General features: G+C 39.9%; 2 long non-coding RNA genes across 3 annotated transcripts; both read left to right on the top strand.

The window, feature by feature from the left end:
* Nucleotides 1–12,731: 12,731 nt before the first annotated feature.
* On the top strand, nt 12,732–13,450 carry LOC147843460 (uncharacterized). Its single transcript, XR_015493558.1, has 3 exons — nt 12,732–12,800; nt 13,212–13,289; nt 13,369–13,450. It is a non-coding gene; the product is annotated as an uncharacterized LOC147843460 (long non-coding RNA).
* A 159-nt stretch (nt 13,451–13,609) lies between these two features.
* On the top strand, nt 13,610–19,026 carry LOC147843459 (uncharacterized). Of its 2 annotated transcripts, XR_015493540.1 has the most exons (5): nt 13,610–13,810; nt 14,049–14,135; nt 15,421–15,514; nt 15,607–15,676; nt 15,753–19,026. It is a non-coding gene; the product is annotated as an uncharacterized LOC147843459 (long non-coding RNA). The 2 variants fall into 2 exon arrangements; XR_015493539.1 differs by lacking the exon at nt 13,610–13,810 and having other exon boundaries at nt 13,847–14,135.

Here is a 19,026-nt window from a genome sequence, read left to right as displayed (position 1 = left end):
ACACCATTGAATTATTTGTAGTTTATCATTCAGTTTGTATTCTTCTTTTATAATGTTCCAAATTTTTAATTGGGCTTTAATCCATAAATTTTGCGTTTTTTCTATGTATCCCCCCAGGTTTTTATGTGCCAATATAGCTTGTAATGGGGGATCATTCATTAGTGTAATTTCAATGTCTTTCCATTTTGCTTGATATGTTGGGTTACATAGGTTAACCAGATATTTAGTCTGGGCTGCATAAAAGTAATCCTTAAAGTAGGGTAAAGCCATTCCTCCTTGTTCCTTTGGAAGTTCTACTGTTTTTAATTTAATCCTTGTTTTTTTCCCCTGCCAAATGAATCTAGAAATGGTCTTGTTAAATTCTGACCAATGTGTTTGGGGTATTTCTGTTGGGAGAGCTTGGAATAAATAGAGGTATCGAGGAAGGACATTCACTCTTATTGCGTCAATTCTCTGGCTAAAGCTCAAGAAAGAAACGGCATTCCATCTGTGTATGTCATTTTTTATATTTATTAGTAGAGTATCATAATTTACTTTTGCCAATGTTGAAATCTCTTTTGTTAAATGAATTCCTAAGTATTTCAGTGATTTCTGATCCCATTTCATATTAAATTTGTCTTTTATAGTTACTGGGGGTGTATATTTAAAAGATAGGGTCTGTGTTTTTTGTATATTTAATTTATAACCTGCATAGGAACCAAATTTCTCCAGTAAAGTCATTAGTTCAGGAAGTGAGGTTGTGGGTGTGCTTAAATAAATCAAAATATCATCTGCATACAATGCCAGCTTGTGAATATCTCCATTTATGTTTATACCTTTAATATTTTTAGTTTGTCTTATCCATTGTGCCAAAGGTTCTATATATAGAGCAAATAACAATGGTGAGATTGGGCATCCTTGTCTTGTCCCACGTTGTAATGTTATGGTGTCTGTGAGGTATCCATTTATTTTTATCCGGGCTACTGGTTTATTGTAAATTGTACGAATGCCTTTTATAAAGTTTTCATGTATGCCAAATCTTTCAAGAGCTTTATATAAAAAAGACCAATTTACAGAGTCAAAAGCCTTCTCCGCGTCAAGACTGATTAAAAGAGCCTCCATTTTGTTCTGATATATATGATTTAGTATATGTAAGGATCTTCTAATATTATCATAAGTTTTTCTTTGCGAGATAAAACCTGTCTGATCTTTATGTATTAGCTGCGGAAGAATCTTTTCCAGTCTTTTGGCGAGAATGCCTGTGTATAATTTATAATCAACATTTAAGATCGAGATTGGCCTATATGAACCGCATTCTAATTTATCTTTCCCCTCCTTTGGTAAAACAGAGATTACTGCTTCATTCCATGATGGGAGCATCTTACCCTCTTTTATAGTGATATTGCACGCTTGGAGTAGGCTTGGAGTTAAGTTTGATCGAAAAGTTTTATACCATTCTGATGAAAACCCGTCGGGGCCAGGTGACTTATTTGATTTAAGATTAGAAATAGCGTTGACTAATTCAGTTTCAGTTATTTCAGCAGTTAATATTTTATTTTGTTCTTCTGTTACAACTGGTAGGTTGATAGAATTGAGAAATTGTTCTATTTGTTGGGCGTTCTTTAAATGTGGCTGAGTATACAAGAGCTTGTAATAGTTTTTAAAAGTCTTTTGTATTTCATGTTGTTTGTGTAGTGTATTTTTAGAATTCAAATCCCTTATTTTGTATATTGATCTCTCAATTTGTTGTTTTTGCATCCTTCTTGCTAACAATTTAGTGCCCTTTGGACCAGATTCATAGTATTTTTGTTTTGTAAATTTAATCTTTCTTTCAATTTCTTGTGCATATATTAAATTTATCTCGTTTCTGATTTTCTTTATTTTAGTCATTAAATCAGATTTTTTTTTCCTTCTTATGTTGTAATTCCAGATCTTTTAGTTCTTCATTAAGGTTTGTTAATTTTAATCGTTTTTGTTTCTTTTCTTGAGCACATAGTGATATGATTCTACCTCTAATGACTGCTTTTAATGTATCCCATAATATGGCTGGGTTAAATTCTCCATTATCATTCTCGGTAAAAAATAACTTTATATCTTCCTTAATTTGAGTTTGAAATTGTTGATTATTCAGCATATTTGTATTTAATCTCCACAATGTTCTTCCTGGATTATCTCTAATATGTATAGTACAAGAGAGAGGGGCGTGATCAGATAGGTCAATCGTTCCAATATCACAGGTTTGTACTCTATGTCGATCTCGATTGAGTACAAAAAAATAATCTATTCGTGAGTATACATCATGGGGGTTTGAGTAAAAAGTGTAGTCACGGCCTGTTGGATAAAGATCTCTCCAGAAATCTACTATACCTAGCTCATTCATTAAAAATTTTATTTTTTTATGTAGGGGTGTGAGTTTAGAGTTTTTTGATGAATCTAGATTTGGATTAAGACGGATATTCCAATCTCCACCACATATAACAATTCCTTTGCCTTCTATCATTAAGTCAATTATTTTCCTATAGAAAGATAACTTGCTTCCTTGGGGAGCATATACATTACATACAGTTATATTGATATCTTCGACTTTCCCTGTTACTGAAATATATCTCCCTTCCGTGTCTGAAATTTCTGAGAGGTGTTCAAATGGTATTTTTTGCGAAATTAATATTGCTACTCCCCTTCTATGTCCTGATTTGTAAGAAGAATAATACACTTTGGAAAATCCCATTCTCTTTAATTTTTCATGTTCTATTGGTGTAAGGTGTGTCTCTTGTAACAACACTATCCCTGCATTTTCTTTTTTCATTTTTAACAGTATTTGACTCCTCTTAGCTGGATTCAACACTCCATTTACATTAAATGTAATAACTTTAAGATTACCTTTATTCATATTTTTGTAGTTTACTAACCAATTTAATTCCCCTCTGCGTCTCTCTTATTGACCGTAGTGTATATTTTGACATTGCCTCTCTTAAATTATAGATACTAAACTGATACCAAATTAGAACAATTTTAAAGAAAATTACACCACCGTAACTAACAAGAACAGTTGCTTCCGGTGTAGAGGCTCGATTCTAAAGAGCCTTATGGGGCTTACTGCGTTTTAAGCCTCCGTAAGGGAAATGTCCACTTTATTCAAGAAGTGGGGCCCTATTAATTGGTCGTAAATTAGTCCAGACAACGCAAAAAAAAAAAAGTCTAACTCCAAAAGAAAATTATCCTCGGATGACAGTCAATAATCAAGTACCGACATTTTCAAACATTATTCGAACGCAATTAGGAATATAACGTTATTCATTCAGATGATTGTTTCAAAAACAGTCAGATAGGATAAAATATTGGTGTGAAAGACATATGAGATCTTAGCTGTTTTCCTGGATTAGATGTCTAGAATTCCGTTTTTGTTCATTTTCTAAATTGCTTAAGCTTCTCCTTATACTGACTACGGGAAGCTTTTTTGGGTTGTGCGTCACCGGCCACCTCTCCGTATCTCTGATCTTCTCACCGGTCCCGTCGTTTCAGTACCGGTTGCCAGGTGGTTAGTTGTTTAGCTGTAATTTCCTCCTGTTCTATTGCCACGGAAGGTTTCACCACCGCGACCGTAAATCCACGCTTGACCAAGTCTTTCGTTGCCTCCGTCGCACTCTGGTACAGTTGGGTGCCATCCTCATAGAAAACACGCATCCTTGCCGGGTATGGGGTCTGGAATTTTATTTGCTTCTCCTTCAATACTTTCTTGACTTCGACATACTCTCCTCGGTTTTTAAGTACCTCTAAAGGGAAGTCGTGGTCTACGAAGAAACGAGTGTCATTAAAATACACCTTTTTTCTCTGCCAGGCCTTTCGAAGCACTTCTTCTTTCGTCCGGTAGCTCGAAAATTTCACTACTATTGAGCGTGGCTTTGCCTCCGGGTTACTGGGTTTCGGTTGTAACGCTCGATGTGCTCGTTCAATTCCAAGTTCACGGTCCCGGGGTAAGTCCAATGCGTTTTTCAGCAAATTATTTAGAAACTCGATCATGTCTGTGCCTTCCTTGTCTTCAGGTATACCGAAAATCCTTAGATTATCTCTGCGTGCCCGTCCTTCCTGATCGAGCACTCTGGCTTCCAGATTAGCTTGGCGCTGTATGAGGCGTTTGATTAGCGTCGATGCTAATTGTAGCGTGGTCTCGGTCTCTTCAATTCTTTCCTCAGCCTCTTCCAGTCTATCGTTCGTTCTTTTTAATTCCTGTTTGAATTCGTCAAACTGCTCCATGTTATCCTTTCTGAATTCTTGAAGTTCGATGAGAATACACCGCAGACTGACCTCGGGGCCCTCTTCGTCATGAGGTGATGGTGTCCGGGAACGGCTTCTGTTTAACGTTACTTGACTTGTTTCAGGGTTGTTTTCTGATACATTCGATGTTATTTTGCTCCTTGTGGTGACCCCTTTCTCCATCATTACTTTTATACTCCCAAAGTTTCACAAAATCAGGTTTTAGGGGGTTATTTTGTTAACCGTCAGCGAGCTCGAAGATTAAGCAGTCATCCTGACGGTGGCGCAACCGGAAGTCCTCATAATGCAAATCTTAAATTCATGCTAACTGTAACGGGGAGACTGACACGGAGGGATCCATTTGCAGTATTTATTAAGTCACACTTAATCAACATACAACACGCACGACTGTGCGAACATACAACATACACATCAATGAGAATGGGCTGGAGATGACAGACACAGAGTGATTACCAGGCATGGGTCAGAGGCAGGCAGCGTGATTCAGAGTCCGTGTAACAGGCTTTGGTCGTGGGCAGGCAGAAGACAGAGCAGAGTCAGGAAACGGGCTGAAGTAGTAAACGGGAGATCAGGCAGGATAGAACGCTCAGAAATGCTGGCCGGGGCTAAACAAGACTTCGCACAGAAGAGAGAGTGGGTCATTAGTGGAATGGATATCAGGTGTGCTGGAATCAGAGTGGAGGGATGGCGTAATGTTAGAAGTCCGGAGATGGTGGCCTCTGCTGGCCAGCGAGGGGAATGACTGGGACCGAGTCGGTGACAGAGCCCCCCCCAACAAACGGCTCCTGAAGTGAGGCGAGTCTCGACGCCGGGGTCTTCCACGGGGGCGAGGGGCCGGCATATCCGGATGTTGTAAGTGGAACTCTTCCAGTAGTGTTGAGTCAAGAATGTCCTTGCGGTTGATCCATGATCTTTCCTCCGGGCCGTACCCCTCCCAATCGATGAGATATTGGAGTTGTCCACCCCGGCGTCTGGATCTCAGGATTTCGTGGATCTGGTAGGCCTCCTCTCCATCGATCATGAGAGGCGGGGGACCCTGTTCACCGGCTGCCACCTCCCTATCCGCCTCGGCTGGCTTGAGCAGGGAGACATGGAAAGTGGGAGAAATACGGTACTGATTAGGGAGTGTCAGTCGGAACGAAACAGGAGATATTTGTTTATCTATTTGGAAAGGACCCACGTACCTGGGGCTGAGCTTCTTGCAGGGTAGTCTGAGGCGTAAGTCACGGGTGGAGAGCCATACCCATTGTCCTGGGGAATACGTGGGACCAGGGCGTCGGTGTCGATCGGCTTGTTCTTTGAAATGCTGTACGGCGTGAGAGTGATGGGTGTGAGCTGCGTTCCATACTTTCTCGCAACTTTTGAACCAAGTATCTACAGCGGGGAGTTCAGTGGTCTCGCCGGACCAGGGGAAGAGAGGAGGTTGGAAGCCCAGGACGCACTGAAATGGAGTCAAATCTGTTGATGCCTTTCTCAGAGAGTTTTGAGCGTATTCTGCCCACATAAGGAATTTAGCCCATTCAGCCTGATTGGAATGACAGTATGTGCGGAGGAATCTGCCGATCTCCTGGTTCAGGCGCTCTGTTTGACCGTTGGATTGGGGATAGTAGCCGGATGTTAGGCTAACGTTTACTTGGAGGTTCTTAAAGAAGGCGGACCAGAGTCGGGAGGTAAACTGGGACCCTCAATCCGATACGATGTCTTCAGGGAGACCATAATATCGGAACACAAATTCGCAGAGCAGTTCGGCCGTTTCCATGGCTGTAGGCAGTTTGGCTATGGGAATGAGGCGACAGGATTTAGAAAATCGGTCCACAACAGTGAGGATGGTGGTATTTCCTTGTGATACAGGTAAATCGGTGACGAAATCTATGGCAATGTGTGACCAGGGATGACGTGGCACCTCCAGGGGTTGGAGCAGTCCAGCTGGACGGTGACGGGAGTGTTTGGACATCTGACAGGGTGAGCATTTATTAATGAAATTGATGACGTCCTTGTTTATAGATGACCACCAGTATCGGGATTGGATTAATTGTGCTGTGGCAGTGCTGCCTGGATGACCGGAGCTGGGGTGGTCATGTACCTCGGCGATGAGTCTCTCACGGAGTGACGGGGGAACAAAGATCTTGTTTTCAGGACAGGACTGTGGCGTGGAACTGTGTTCACAGGCTTGAAGAATTTCATGCTCGATGTCCCACTGAATGGGAGTGATTATCAGGGGATCTTTGAGAATGGGCTCATCACCGTTATCTGATGTTTCCTCGTCTGAGAGGCGGGAGAGAGCATCTGCCTTAATGTTCTTCGAGCCAGGGATGTATGTGACTTGAAAGTCGAAGCGTGTGAAGAACAAAGCCCATCTTGCCTGTCTAGGGTTCAGACGTTTACAGGATCGAATGTATTCCAGGTTTTTATGGTCTGTGATAACGGTGAAAGGATGTTTGGCGCCCTTAAGCCAATGTCTCCCCTCCTCTAAAGCAGCCTTCATAGCGAGGAGTTCACGGTTTCCCACGTCATAGTTCCTCTCCGCGGAGTTGAGTTTGCGAGAGTAGAAAGCACAGGGATGGAGCTTCTTCGTAGATAGGGATCTCTGGGACAGAATGGCTCCAATGCCAGTGTTTGATGCGTCGATTTCAACCACGAAAGGTTGCTAGGGATCAGGATGACGCAGAATGGGTGCACTGGAGAACCGGGTTTTGAGCTGGGTGAATGCTCGAGTAGCGTCTGGGTTCCACTTGAGGCGAGCATTATTTGCCTTAACCATGGCGGTAAGTGGAGCAGCAACTGAGCTAAAGTTTCTTATAAAGCGTCGATAGAAATTGGCAAAGCCCAGGAATCGTTGCAGTTTTCGGATAGTTTCTGGTTGTGGCCATTGCATTACTGAATCGACCTTCTGTTGATCCATGGCCACGCCCTCGGGGCTGATGATGTAACCCAGGAACGATATACATGTTTGATGGAACTCGCACTTGGAAATTTTAGCGTATAACTGGTTCTGGATGAGGCGTTTGAGCACCGCCCTGACGTGCTGAATATGCTCTGATAAGGAATTGGAGTAGACCAAGATGTCATCAATGTACACTATGACCCATTGGTTGAGCATGTCTCGAAATATCTCATTTACAAAAGCCTGGAACACGGAAGGACTGTTTGCTAGGCCGAAGGGCATAACGAGGTACTCGTAGTGGCCGTTGATTGTAGAGAACCCGGTTTTCCACTCGTCTCCCTGTCGGATGCGGATGAGGTTATATGCACTGCGGAGGTCCAATTTGGTGAAATACTGGGCTGAGCGGAGTTGTTCGAGGGCTGCTGAAACCAATGGTAAGGGATAGCGATATTTGACAGTGATTTCGTTCAATCCTCGGTAGTCGATGCAGGGGCGTAAACTGCCATCCTTCTTTTTCACGAAGAAGAAGCCAGCTGAAGCAGGTGATGTAGATGGTCTGATAAAGCCCTTTTCTAGCTCCTCTGAGATGTAAGTATTCATAGCTTCAGTCTCAGGTTGAGAGAGAGGGAAAATTCGACCACATGGTCGATGGCACAGTCATTTTCACGATGAGGAGGGAGCTTGGTAGCTTTCTGCTTATTAAAAGCCTCGGTTTAGTCGTGATAAGCCTCGGGAATTTGACAGAGTTCAGGGTCTTCGGTGCTGGTAATCGTGTTGATCTGGACTGGGGAAACAGAATGCAGACACTGGGTAAAGCACTGATCGCTCCATTTAATGATCTCACCAGTTCTCCAGGAAACTTGAGGGTCATGTAGTTGTAACCATGGTAACCCGAAGATTACAGAGTTTCGAGGGGAGTCGATGGCAAGAAGGGAAATCTCTTCGTGGAGAGAGCCTGTTTGAAGAGAGATTGGTAGAGTCTGGAATTTTATGTGTCCCTCTCCTAGTGGGCGCCCGTCTACAGCAGTGATGGCTAGGGAGGAATCACAGGAGGTTAGAGGAATGGAGTGAGTGATAGCAAACGTGTAATCGATAAAGTTGCCAGCGGCTCCTGAATCGATCATGGCCATGGTCACAATCTCATCTCCTTTGTGTTTCAAACTGACAGGTATACTCATAATGTCATTAGTGGTCGTGAACATTGTGGTAGCACTCACCGGAAGGGTTTTAGGGGGAGGCTTGTTGGGACATAAAACCTTAGTATGACCTGGAAGTCCGCAATAGATGCACAGGTGATTTCTCCTCCTTCGTTCTCGTTCCTCAGGATTCAGGCGGGTTCTGCCCAGTTGCATGGGTTCAGCGGAGGTTTCAGGGGATACAGGACTGAAAGCAATTGAGCACAGTGGGTTACGAGTGCGGAGGAGAGTGTCTAACCTTATGGATAGTTCAATCAGCTGGTCCAGTGTTTTTCCCTTGTCACGACATGCCATCTCTTTTTGTAGTTCTGGTTTCAGAGCCTTTCTGTAGAGCGTAGTAAGTGGATCATCAGCCCAGCCTGTTTGCGCTGCCAGAGTGCGGAAATGCAGTGCGAATTCAGCTGCAGAGCGATCTCCCTGTTGGATAAACAATAGCTCCTCGCCAGCATTACGACCACCCTCAGGGTGATCGAACACAGTGCAAAAACGTTTGAGAAAGTCTTTAAACGAGGGAAATATCGGGGTGCTGTCTGGCCAAACTGCAGTAGCCCAGTCTAATGCTTTCCCTGTGAGCAATGAGGACACAAAAGCAATTTTCCATTCTCATCCTTCAACAGATGGGGCTGTTGGGCGATAAACAGTTTACATTGCAACAGAAAGCCTTTACATTTTGCTTGGTTACCTGAGAATTTGTCAGGAAATGCCAATCGAGCTCCGGAGACCATCGGGGGTTGTGTCACAACAGGTGGGCTCCGAGAGTAGTTGGCGGTGAGTTGCGCTGTGGGAGCAGCTTGCAGGTTTTGCAGTGATTTTCACAAGTTCGTCTGTCAACTGAGATAAGTGCGTTAGTTGCTGTTGATGAGTGGTCAATACCTGAGCTTGAGCTGTGACTTTGTGAGACAAAACCTGTATGGCTGCGGGATCCATGTTGGGCGAAGTCTTCTGTAACGGGGAGACTGACACGGAGGGATCCATTTGCAGTATTTATTAAGTCACACTTAATCAACATACAACACGCACGACTGTGCGAACAAACAACATACACATCAATGAGAATGGGCTGGAGATGACAGACACAGAGTGATTACCAGGCATGGGTCAGAGGCAGGCAGCGTGATTCAGAGTCCGTGTAACAGGCTTTGGTCAAGGGCAGGCAGCGAGTATCAGAGTCCGTGTAACAGGCTTTGGTCGTGGGCAGGCAGAAGACAGAGCAGAGTCAGGAAACGGGCTGAAGTAGTAAACGGGAGATCAGGCAGGATAGAACGCTCAGAAATGCTGGCCGGGGCTAAACAAGACTTCGCACAGAAGAGAGAGTGTGAGCTGCTTATAAAGGGTACGTGGGTCATTAGCGGAATGGATATCAGGTGTGCTGGAATCAGAGTGGAGGGATGACGTAATGTTAGAAGTCCGGAGATGGTGGCCTCTGCTGGCCAGCGAGGGGAATGACTGGGACCGAGTCGGTGACACTAACCAACAAATGATCAAAGAAAATGTATTAATGTAATACAATATGAACTGATTTTTACTTTAAACTGTAATTATTTATTATGTATTATTAATTAATCATTCATACAGTTCAATGAACGCAACCTGTGGTAGATTATTAAAGACACAAACCCCTCACTGCATGACAGCTGCACCTGTAGCAAACCTCTTAAGTCCTGCAGCGCGATGACTTTATAATTGTTTATGAGCGTCAAACATGGCGGATCTGTTCGGCAAAATAATTAACTGCGTGTCACCGCATCCCAAATGATTTACGTGAAGTTTATTTATAAACTAATTTCCAGAGGATCACGTGATTTTGATTGAACACGGCTGGTTCTGCATTAGCATGTATGATCCACCAATCACGGCATTCCTAACCCACTGTAAAGAGCCAGGGTTTCCCACTACAGTCATCTTCAATTTGAAGAATCCCCCCTTCCACCCTTACCTCTCCAGCTTTCCCTTCAAAGGGTGGCACGGTGGCCCAATAGTTAGCACTGTAGCCTCACAGCCAGAGCGTCACCGGTTCTAGTCCTTTAACAGGCCAGCTGTCATTTCTGTGCATAGTTTGCATGTTTTTTCCGTGCTCGCGTGGGTTTTCCCCAGGTTCTCCGGTTTCCTCCCACATTCCAAAAACATGTACTACAAGTGAATTGATCAATCTAAATTTAGCACTACAGTCAAACTCTCATCCAGCAGCACAAATTCTGTGAGTAAGCCCTCAAACAGGAGGAGTGAAATGTTACAATTCAGCCCACAGTCGGGGTTAATTGTAACATTATAAAATGAGAATTATGACATAAAAATGGATTTGAAAGCTTTTTATTCAGCATTGAGCTTTCAGTATAGTTTGTGTGTCTCTGTGTTACAAAGCTGAATGAAATGTGCAAATGTGCATCAGCTTCAACAATTGAACACTATTTGTGTTTGCAGGCTTCATGAGCCCACAGAGGTCAAACACTGAACTCAAACTACTTTTGACTTTCTCTTTTATAAGCTATAGCAATACTGAAATTAAATCATATAAATACAGTTTTAAATCTGCTTGGGGTTGGTGGTAACATTTCACTGATGTGACTAGCAAGTTACTAGCTTTTGTTGTTTCAACTGACCCAGCATTATGTGGCCATGAATCTGTTCTCCTACAGCTAACAGCTAAAACATTATCACCAACAATGTGGATTAAGTATATCCACAATCAGACACACAGATTACATGGGTTTAACTACAAATCAGGCAATGATATCCTAAAAATAATTAATTAGCTAATCTTAGCTGAAGTGTAGTTTTTCTGTCTAATATCTGCTGTGTCTGTCACAGGACTTTTTCATATGTGGTATGAGGACTAAAATGAGCATGTGTGAAGTGAATCAGCTGATTTGTAACTAGTTCCTTGTTGTAGAGATTGTAAGTGTTACAACTATCCCCGGTCTCTCTCTTCAAATCTAAGAGCTCTATTTTGACGGTCCATGCGCAGAGCGCAAAACGCAGGGCGCAAACGCTTTCAGGGCGTGTCAGAACGCATTTTTGCTAATTTAAAGAGGAGAAAATCTGCTTTGCGCCGTGCTGCATGGTTTAAAAGGGTTGAGTTTATTTTCTTAATGAGTTATTGGTGTGTTTTGAGAATAAACCAATTAGAGTCTCATCTCCCATTCCCTTTAACAGCCAGCTGCGTCGCGCCATAAGCGCATTCGCTATTTACAGGACGCAAAAGTAAGTCTAAGTGGAAAAACTGAGCATTTCACTAGCAAACAGTTAACATTTTTTTAACAGAAAACTGTTCAACAGAGCATCTACTGCATGAGAAGGAGTGATAATCGCGATTAATTGCGTTTGTTAAGCGCAAATATTTGTTTCAAAACTATTTCTAAATTCAGTTCTAATTTCCAGCAAACGAATAAATGAACAATAATAACGAAGTGTGTTCAAAAACCTGAGTTATATCCTAAAACACATGCTGTGCCCCATATGGTCTAAAACCTGACAGGTGGGCAAATCTAAGCTTGTTTTTAATAAAACAAATATAAATATGGATAAAATAAATAATACTGCTAATAATAATAACATTATACAAAAGCAAATTGTTATGAATGAACTGAAAAAGCCCCCCGAGATGAAGAAGACATAAAAGCAGTGATTTTTCATATTCATGTAGGCTAGAAAATAATATGATTTGTAATATTTTAATCCTTTATATTTATATCCTATATCTATTCTTATTATATCCTATATCCTTATTGTTTATTTTTTTTCATATGTAAAGATATTTGCCTATTGCTCTCTTGTGCGTATTAAGCAGTGTGTAAGCGAGGCGCTGGAGTTTAGAACGGGTTTGTTTTGGTCTAATTAAAAATCTATTTTAGTTTCGCAAAATAGCAACGCGCCAGCAATGCGCCTGAGAACGCCTTCCTTTTTAGACCAGAACACCTATGGACGCACATATGAGCGCAAATGCATTTGTTATTTAAACAGCGAAGCGCAACGCCTCAAAACCACTCTTGCGCCAAGCTGAAACTAGCAACAGACTATTGCGCCGCGCCTTGCACCACATTGCGCCAGGTGTATGATAGGGCCCTAAACATTAACTTGTATTTGAAATATATGATTCACAATTACAATTTAAATTAGAGATTAGATCTGCTTACAGCAGTACAGGGAACATCCAATGCTGATCATATCTGTGTTATCATACGCATCAAAGGGTAAAAGGGCGTTATATATTTTTTTAATATATATATATATATATTTTTTTTTTTATATATATATATAATATATTTTTAATTATTATTCTGTGATTCCTCCGTGCACCTCTAGAAGAAAGCCTGCGTACCACACTTTAAGAACCACTGGTATAGATAGATAGTTAGGCCTTGTCTGTGTCAGGTTTTTCCTTTTTCAGCTAATGGAGAGCAGGCAGAAGAGGGAGACTCACAAGAGCATCGGTGGACATTTATCTAGAAAATGCTGGAGAACAGCAGGTAGGGCTCTGTCAGTACTGTCTATGGGTGCGTTCCAAATCACATACTTGTACACTATTCTATGCCATTTTGTAGTGTAAATGGTGTAAGTAGTGTGTTCACACTGAAATATTCTTTTTTTTTGGCTTTTTTGCCTTTATTAGATAGGACAGTAATGGGACAGGAAACGAAGTGGGAGAGAGAGAAGGGTGTAGGGTTGGGAAATGTCTTCGAGCTGGGATTCGAACTCCGGACGACCTATTGTGCTACTGCACCATATGTCAGCGCATTGACCACAAGGCTATTGCGCTGACAATATTCTTTTATTTCAAAAAAGATTAAGTTCACTTTAAATTCCTGAATGATGCACTTATTTAACCGTTTAAAAGAAGTGTGGACTGAGCACTTGGGGCTGTCTTTGTTTGTTTGCAGATTGGAGTGGAGCAGAAGAAGGAGACTCACAAGCGGAATGGTGGAGATATACTGCAAGACCTGGAGCTCAGGAAGCAGGTAGAACTGCTTGAACAGACTGAACAATGGAGTTTGTTTTCAATATTAAATAAAGACCTGATATCTTTCTCTTTGACAGGTTGGCATGGAGCATGTGGAGGAACAGGGAAACGCACCTTAGTAATGACAAGTGCATCGTAATAAATTAGATACAGCCTTAAATTTTTTAGGTTGAATCAAATTAACTTTATAAAACATTTAAAATCATATACTTTCATTTGTACATACTAGATGATGGTCTGGTATCTCTTTAAGTCAGATAAATGTCTTGTCTGCGGCAGGTGTTTCTTTTTCCTGTAATGGACACACAACAGACAGAAGAAGGAGACTCACAAGAGCATCGGTGGAGATTTGTCTGAAAACCGCTGGTTAACAGTTTATGCATTTCTGGAGTTCAGCAAGCATGTAGAGCTCTGTTAGTTGTGTCTTTATCTTTTCCAGGCTGGAGTGCAGCATGTGGAGACAAATAGGAATCACACACCTCAGCAATGGACACTGATGGTCAGGAATATCCTTTAAAGGCAGATGAATGGATGCATGGATGGATGTCCTTCCAAGTGGAAGGGGGTGGTGGTGGGCATAGATTGTTAGATATATGTATTGTCTGTGGCTATTATTTACAACTACAAAAGGCAGAAGAGTCAGACTCATAAGCAAAATGGTTAATACTTATCTTAGGAACACTGAAGAACGTTTGGTTTATTGATGCAGATCATCCAGCAAGTAGAGCTTTGTTAGTCTTGTTTTTGTCTTTTGCAGATTAGACTGGGGCCTGTGGAGAAATGGGACTCGCACCTCAGCATGACTGGAAACTGATGGTCTGGGCTGCGTTTCCCAAACAACGAAGTAACTCACGGCTAAACTATAAAAGTCTAATGCATCGTTTGAGAAAAGAATGATGTAGTGACGAGTGTTTCCAAAAACCTGTAGTTTCTCTGTCGCAGCTCTATCGCTTAAACCAGGTTAGTTATAATTATGATAAAATGCCCGTAATGATGCTCTAAACTACGTCTTTAGAGAAAAGAAACTTAATTTCTTTGTGCAAATTATACACGCACACGCATTTAAAATAGAATTCAATATTAGATTTAGTAAAAATATGCACTCGCTTTCCATATTAACTGAAATATATGTAAATGACACAAACAGGGCTAATGTTTGCTTTACTAATATTATTGAGAAGTTAAACATTACACATTCTATTCTAAAACATATCACTTACAAAAGCTAACACGTATTCTAATATCATATAAATCATAAAAATAAATAAATAATAAAGGCTATTTATTATAAAATGAAATGTAATATTTTTTATTTATTAGAAATGAAAAAATTATACTTTAATAATAATATTAATGATGGTGATGATGATGATTCTTATTATTATTAAGAAGGATATTTATTTATTTATTATTATTATTTTTTTAAATCTACTTTTACAATTTAACACATGTAAACCACTTTAGAAAGTTCTAACTGGCAGGCCCATGTCATATACAGTACAGATACTTAATAAATGACCCAATATAAATGAAAAGAATTACCGTATGCTTTTTGTTTTCACAAGCTTTGGAGACGTAACATAAATTCCGCTTTTAAATAATAGGTCACCTATAGCTTTCACCATGAGGCTGTGTTCAAAATGACATCAATGTTTTCAAAGTGCACTGCGAAGGGAGCACAGTTGTAAACTGTAAGATCTGTAAGATCACGAAAACTGAACTGTAAAAATAGTTTGAATGCAAATTACACCTAAGAGAGATGACTTTAATATTTTTTTTATTTTTTAATAATTGCAACTTTGAATGTTAAAATGTTCTAAATGAATAGGGCATAGGGGGATAACTGAGAATAGAACACAGTCAGGAACAATGTTTCTAATTACAGCTCCAGATAGTTGGAAAGATGTCTTCTTTGTGGCAGCAAAAGTATCTTAAATCAATCAAATGTAAAGACACAACTGGAATGATTTAATTATGTTAATTATTTAGAGAAAAAAGTATTATTATAATACAAATATTAAATAATAATAATAGTTTTATTTATAATATAATTCAAATTTTGATTTAAAATATTCAGTATAGCTATTTATATATGGGTAAATAAATGTTTTTTTTTGGGTGGGGTGCAGTTGAGGGGGGCTCGTGGCCCAGTAGAGCTTTACCCCTGAGACTAACAAGGGGAACAGTGGAGATAAACTGGAAGACCTGGAGCTCGGCAAAGAGGTAGAACTGCTTGAACAGACTGAAAAATGGAGTTAGTTTCCAAAGAAATTTATTGAGATTAATTATAGACCTGATATCTTTCTCTTTGGCAGATTTGTACGAAGCATGTGGAAGAACAGGGAAACACACCTCAGTAATCACAAGTGCATCATAATAAATTAGGTACAGCCTTACATTTTTAAGTTGAATCAAATTAACTTCATCAAACATTTTAATTTACATATTTATATTTTTACAGAGTGATAGTCGGGTATTTTCTTTGGACGGACGGACGGACGAACGGATAGATAGTATTGAACAAGCAGGTAGAGCTCTGTTGATGTTTTCTTTGTCTTTTACAGAGTGGAGTAGAGAATTTAGGGAATCACATCTCAGAAATGATAAGAAACTGCTGGTCAGGTATCACCTATCACCGAAAGATGTCCAAGAGGAAGGGGGTGGTGGTGGGCTTGAGCTGGGCTCAGACTATAGGAGTTTTAAAAACCTAACCAAAAATGAAATCTGGTTGCTGTGAACACATGAGGAGAATCTTTGGCGAGTTTATTAGCCCACCTCAAATCTTAAATATGTGCAAAGTACAAAATATGAAAACTGCGCCACAGCACACAAGATGTTAAGGTTATCCTGACCGATGGAGCACATCATTCTCTTTGTCAAAAATTACTATTTATTATTTTACTAATATTAGATTATTAAATTATGCGGTGGTTCGGTTCTGGGTTTTTCGGGGTCGACTGCTATTCTCGACTCCTAATTTTGGAGTCAGTAGAATCGACTCAAGAATCGACACCTTTTACATTCACTTAAAATAGCGCAAGGATTAAACATGCTGTATCATATCGTTCTTTATACAAGCAGTTCTCCTGTGGTCAGACAAAATCAGCATTTTAAATGATCTGCAGTCAAAATAAAATAATAATCAGCCTATACTTTTTTTTAATTTAGAAAATTACATTGCGACCTTCGAGAAAGAAAGTTAAAACCTCAATTTATTATCAAAATATTTAATGAAAAGATGTGTAGCAGCAGTTCAATAACAAATTAAAAAACACCCCAATTGAGCCCAAACAACGCTTAAATAAAAATCATGAAATACCCTTAATATCTTCTTAATATAAATGTTTGATACATGAATACAGAGTATGAGTGAACAAAATAATCTGGAGTAGTGAACAGTCTGAGGTTGTTTAGTACTATATTTGTTTTAAAGGCAACAGAGGCTCTAACTCAGGGGTGTCCAAACTCGGTCCTGGAGGGCCGGTGTCCTGCAGATTTTAGCTCCAACTTGCCTCAACACACCTGCAAAGATGTTTCTAGAAAGCCTGGTAAGAGCTTGATTAGCTAGCCCAGGTGTGTCTGATTGGGGTTGGAACTAAACTTTGGAGGACACTGCCCCTCCAGGACCGAGCTTGGACATGCCTGCTCTAACTGATCAATAAACAATATAGCTAGATTTCAATTTGATTTAATGACAGATTAAATATTAACCCCCTACACAAAATTCATAACAAACCTAAAATAATAAATAAAATCAGCTGTGCCTCAAAACATATCATATTGCTCTCTCTTGTAAATTAGATTTTTTTTATGTGTTCTTTTAAACAGCCTATTACTTTACTTTTAAATATCACTGTTTGTTTTGTGCAATTTGTTCATTGTAGTTAAATAAGGGTTTGTTTATGGGACAGCATAAGCCGGAAGAAAAGGAGTGAGTCAGAGCTGTTTTTGAACTTAGCCTTGTCTCTATTTGTATTTAAAAATCCTCTTTTTGAAATGAATTTCGTTTGTTATTAATTGTATTTTAATTTTAATGTATTTAATTTGTAGTTATTTACAAAATAAACAAGAAGAATAGCCCAAATATTAGAGCTAAATTGTATTGATAACACAGCAAACTTGACATCGCAGGCAGATCATCTTTAAAACCAAATTGCACAAAGTTGTGTTTCATAGGTATTTAAAAGTGAAAGCAAACTTTGTCTGCAGCACTAAATTTATAATTGCCTTCAGAGTTCATCGTGCTCGAGAATGAGCATTATAACTGCAGCTTAAAACAGCTTCATTCAGGAGGATTTGAAAAAAACAGACTCAACTCTCATATTCCTGTCCTGAAGTCGATTTCAGTACTAGGTTCATTGAGAGTCGAGGAGTCGACTCCCCGTCCCTAATGCCCAGACAAATGTCTAATAATAATAATAGACTTATAATCTCTCCATCATGCCACGATGTGCTGTGCTTTCTTGCTCAAAAGCTAAATTGTTACCTGTTGCACTGCCTATATTGTGTGTAAAAATAATCTGTTATAGCATATAGAGCTACTCTATGTCGGTTTACGGCACTAGACACAGGCCTCACAGAAAAGATATATCTGTGATTTCTAAAAGCACATTTTAATGTTTAAGCTTTTTGTTTTTTGGAGATAACTGGCAATTTAGTAGGCATAGCTACCCAGCTACATCTGGCTCATAAATATTCACACACACAGAATAACGTTAGTGGCTAATGAAAACTGATCATTTAAGCTTATTATAAATGAATTATATTTATTTATTTTGTAAAATTGACGTGATTCTCTTCAGCTCTTTAGTGATGCTTGGAGTTCGTTGTCCTATCCACAAACTGAATAACTCACTTTTTTAATAACTTATTATTAATTTAGTAATATTTGACCAACTGCCACTACAGGAAAACACTAATATCCTGCACTCGAAATAGGCTACACTACGTCTCAGTTTGCGTAGCTGTTCATGCAGTTAGCCTGTAAAATTAAATTAATACACGCAAGTTGAGCCGCAAGTGTCTTTTAAATTTGCTCTCACACACAAACATTCATTTCATAAATGCGTATTATATATAGCTAATAATAATTGGCAATTGGGATGTTTATAAGGGTCTGACATGCAGGCAGTGGACAGCAGAATGAAGAAATGTTGATTTGATATGTCTAAACGAATGTCCAATTATAATTATATCAATTATTCACACACATACACTATGGCCAATTTAGTTTATTCAGTTCACCTATATCGCATGTCTTTGGACTGTGGGGGAAACCAGAGCACCCAGGGGAAAACCACGCGAACATGGGGAGATCATGCAAACTCTACATAGAAATGCCAACTGACCCAGCTGGGACTCAATCCAGCAACCTTCTTGCTGTAAAGCGACAGTGCTAACCACTGAGCCACACTGTCACAATGATATTACTATTTATGACAATAATTGAAATCTCTCCATCTCTTGCTGCGATGGCTGTGCTGTGTTTGACTGGCAATAGCTCGGCTTTTAGATTGCTAGAGCCTCTTTAAAAATGAAATTGTACCTGTCACGCATTTAATAAGCACAGTAGTGTAGAAAAATAAAATAATTCACTCAGTGCAACACCCCTGATCTTCAGTTATCACTTACTGTCAAATTATTCTCATAGATTAAAATATTGTTTACTGGACTAGGCTATATAGACGTTGACCTAATGATTTTATAGGCTATTGAACTCATTCTATCCTCATCAC

This window comes from Danio rerio, chromosome 6, assembly GCF_052040795.2.
Source record: "Danio rerio strain M-AB ecotype USA chromosome 6, GRCz13ab, whole genome shotgun sequence".
Taxonomy (NCBI): Eukaryota; Metazoa; Chordata; class Actinopteri; order Cypriniformes; family Danionidae; genus Danio; species Danio rerio.
The sequence above is the reverse complement of the archived record's forward strand: the minus strand, read 5'-3'. Positions and strand labels throughout refer to the sequence as shown.